This window comes from Phragmites australis, chromosome 8 (genome assembly GCF_958298935.1).
Source record: "Phragmites australis chromosome 8, lpPhrAust1.1, whole genome shotgun sequence".
In the NCBI taxonomy this organism is placed as follows: domain Eukaryota; kingdom Viridiplantae; phylum Streptophyta; class Magnoliopsida; order Poales; family Poaceae; genus Phragmites; species Phragmites australis.
In genome coordinates this window covers 20545821-20550320 of record NC_084928.1, presented here as the reverse complement: position 1 = coordinate 20550320, position 4500 = coordinate 20545821, and positions in this window count along the sequence as shown.

The following is a 4500-nucleotide window of genomic DNA, read 5'->3' as shown; positions in this document are numbered from 1 at the left end:
GTGTGGACTCGGTCCACACGGTTTTTCTTTAACAAAAATATTTCAATTCCAATTTATGACATCAGCAAGTGCAATAAACAAGGTTTTTAGTATAAAAATTGATATGTTTATTCTCTGAAATTAAGTAAAATTTGTAGTAAAGCCCCTAGAACTTCAAAAACTTGTAAATTTTTGGTTGTAGCTCCGATTTTGACGATTTTCACTGTCAAGTTCTTGTAGAGACGTGTAGAATCTTTTTATAGATTTTTTTACCTAGTTTTAGTACTGTTTAGTATATTTTTATTAGTAGTTTCCTTTGTATGCTTTTCTGGTGTATCGATTAGGAGGTGATCAGTTCGTGAACCTGCAAGATCAAGCTTTTGAAGACTTCGAGCAACCCTCAGCTGAAGGCAAGTGTCCTTAAACATCTTGCTCCTATTTTAGGATTTGTATGTAGTTATTTATCCTTCATTACATGCTTGTCTAAATTGGAATCTCATATAGGGTTTACTAGCTTTTGTATGATTATCCTTGTCGCCGTTGATGAGTATTGAGGTATGAAGGGTAGATGTGCTAGTTGCTGTCATAGTTTGAGTAAATGTTAAACTTTACTAATATTTATGCAACAAGAACTGGGTCTACTAATTTTGCAGCGGCATGGTATAGGGATCCTAACAGGATGATTGTGTGATAATGGTGTGGGAATGCACGTGTGCAAGTAATGCATAGTTGGTTTGTGGTTGTTCATGTGTGGGGTCCTCAGGACCAATCTTGAAGCCTATAACCAATTTAAACTGCACAACCACGAGGCTTATATTGGTATGGTCTAGCCAACTAATTAGTCACTCCTCTGGCCAACTAATTAGCCACCCTTCTGATATTGGCAGTGGAAGGTTGAGGGGCACAAGAGTAGGCCTCTACAGTGATAGAATCACTGTTAGCGGTGAAACCTTAGTGGGTGACTACAAGTCGGCGGGATCTTTGTAAAGGCCTTGTAGTGAGAACCTGACTCCACACTCCGGAAGTGTGAAGCAACACAGGAATCACGACTTATGGGAAAAGCTATGCAATCTCTGCAGAGTATCAAACTGATCAATCAGCCATGCTCACGGTCAATAGCGGGCTTAGACTTCTTCTTTATTAGTTGGGATCAGGGTTTTGGGTATCGATAGTCGAGTAGCCAGGTAATGGAATTACCTGGTGAGTTTTGGTAGTTAGATGAAATCCGATAAGTTGTTCTTCTTATTTTAGTTGTGTCCTCATACTTAGTGATGCCTCTTGTTAGAGTTATAGGTTATAGTTGCTTAGTGCAGTTAACCAGTGTCTAACCTTTTCTTAGCTTAAGCCTCATAACATGATTTCTCTACACTTGCAGAGTATATTATGTACTCCCACATGTTGCTCCCCTTTCTTGCATCCTTCTACTGTTCAGAAGCCGCCAATGAAACTACATCCTTTGATGAAGATGACTTCAACCCGGAGCTCCTTTTCAAGCATGGGGTGCCCCCAGTTGATGCATTCGGAAGATGGAAGGCCCTTTGGCGCTGGAGTTTTCTTTTCCGCTGTGTTTTTCTTCTAGATCATTGGGTCCTTTTGTAAGAAGTTATAACGTTATTGTAATAATGTCATTGAGATGATACATTGATGATGTAACGCATGTATGAAAACTTGATTCCCATGTACCTGAATAGAAAGCAGTGGTATGCCAGTCACGACCTATTGGAGAGTTCATTTTGGCCACTGCTCCATAGTTCTTAGTCTCCTCATGGTTCATTGCTTTAGCCATGGAGCCGATGTCTGACATTGGAACACCATTTACATTAGGCAACTCCTGGAGACATGATCGAGCTGCAACAACTATACCCTTTTGGTTTGATCGCTGCAAGAAAGATGCCGGTGAGACTGACAGTTCTGAAGTATTCCCCTTTGGCATAGTTGGATTAGATGGCAATTGTTCACTATCCACACTAGGACAAGGCACAATGGGTAGTGTGGGCACCATCATGCCATATGCAGAGTCAACCAGCAAACTAGCCGAAGAAGTCATGCTGTCGGCAACCTTGGAACGTTAGGCTGGATGGCTCTCCAACTTGAGCCACCCCCGCCGACTACCTCCTTCGGGGTGCCATTTTGCCAAGCTCTCCAGCTCGGGTAGGCCTCGCCATGACAGCCAAATGTGGCATGGGCGGTAGGCCCACTGCACTCCCAACACTGACCGAAGAAACACCTGGTACCAAGCCTCCAACCGAGCAGCTTGCCAATTCGATCTTGCAGCCTATAGCAATGAGGATGGCAGCTCGCGCAACATGCTAGCCCAGATCAGCCTCCCCATGCCTACCAAGCACGGAGTGACCTGCAACTCCTAACCATCCACGGCCTCGGTAGTACACCCAATTGTTGGAGCCCCAGCTGAGAGAGCTGTCGTACAAATCGCCAATTCCTACAAGCCTAAGCCCAGAGCATGCTCCACTGACCCCAAGATCAGAGCCACTAGAGGTGTCTACGACTCTTGCTCGACGATGGTAGTGCAGGCGCAATCCTACAAGCCCACCGTGCAAACAGACCTGTTAACAGCCACAACAGCAGATAGGCCTGCAACATATCTTGATGTGTGTAGGGAGTACGTCTTGATGCCGGCAGATGCTGTTGGATTCGCCTGGGGAGGTAGGATAGTAAGTTGGGGACTCCCTAGTAGAATTGAGAGGGTGCGAGATCAATGGGGGCTGACACCTTGTCCACCTTCTCCTGAGATGGAGGAGTCCCCCCACCTCCCTTGACATTGTTCGTAGCCGGCACCATAACTGCACCCGCCAAAGGAGTAACATTTGCCCTCATGGTAGGAGACCTTTGTGGATTGGACAGGGTTACTGTGATGAGCCGTTGCTCACATGAGAGGGACGATGAGCACACTAGGGTGTTGGTGTCTTACCTACATATCATCAATTGCATGCTTTTTGCCACTAGAGTTATTCGATCTCTTTTTTGTTTGATCAGCTAGGCCCTCATGTTCCTCATCTAACAAGTCATCTTAATCCCCATTAAAATCTCTGTCCATTGGTGGGGGAGAAGGACCATCATCTAGGATGAATTCTGGTTCCTCAAGGGAGAAAGTAACTTCATGACCTGCACGGCCAAAGACGATGTCCATTTTTAAGGGTAGTAACTTTGCATCTATTAGATCCACCAGGAGGCACAATATGCCCTGACACCGCAGACATTGCATGTCAACATCCATGAGTGCACCAAGAGCAATGCCTAGAGCTTAGATGGCCAAATAGTGCCTGTAAGCATACTAGAATCCCATAAGGTGCACCCAAACTGTCTGCAACTGGAAATGAGGAGGTGGCTCATCAGAAGGCAACCACTTTGCAGTAGAAATAATGGATACATGAGTTCAATTGGAATTCCAAGTCTATTATCTTGCTAAGCTTGTCCTTGCATGGAAAAGCAACAAGATATCTATTAGCCCCTTTTGGAATAGCTCCTAATTCCACACTGGATGGATTATACGGTGGAGTTCATTTTCGATTACCTCAACCTATAGCTTTCCTCCCGTGACTATGACCATTGTTGTGGGTGACACCTGGGGATCAAGACCTTTGTGGTCATAATTTGGGATTTGAAACAATCCCAGCTTGTTTTCGCCAAACCCAACTAGCGGAGCGTTAGGCTTGGGAAGTTAGAGCAGAGGACACTTGGTCAACATATGGGAGTTATGCTTATCATAGATGGTGCAATACAACACCGCTTCACAGTTCTCCGATGAGTGCCCTTTTGTCTTGTAGTGGAAACAAACAAGCTTTTTTTGTCTCCACAACATCTTCCTTCCATTCCAATCTCGGCTGTGCAGGCTGCACGAAGCCCACTATGGCCAGCCCAGCAAAGTTCCCCACCGCCAGTGTAGCCAACATGGGAGAGAGCTTGCCATGTGTGTAGCCTATGCTAGTGAAGCGCACGTTGAAGATGGCATTGGCACCCCAGTTAGGTCGGGAGGAAGATACAACATTGAACGTGAACTCTGCTCATGTTGTAGCACTGGGACCTGCCTATCCTCCAAAGCTGCTATGACTTGTCACATTATTATCCATGAGTGACTAGAAGATTGGTGATCATTCGCACACTTCCGGAGGATCATACCTTTCAGCGAGTCCCCTGCCCATAGCACCCACGGCACCTGCGGTACCCGTGGTAGGCAACCCGTTGTTTCCCTGGATGTCATCAGGGTTATTGACACCCACAACACCGGCGGTGTTTTCCTTGCTACTAATAAACCCACCTGCCGTGATCTTGGCTTCAGTAGTGCTAGAGCCACCAATCTTAGTGTTTGATGCTTGTTGGTTGTTTTTTATCCCTCGACCTGTCATCAGGACATGTGCAAAATAAGGTTTGCGTAGGTTGGTGGAAAATGAGGATGACGGAGGAAATGATGAGGAAGAGATGCTCCCTGACTCCCAAATGCAGCCTAGAATATCCACTAGATCTTACCCTATGATGCCTTCCTGGTATTGCAACCCGATTTAA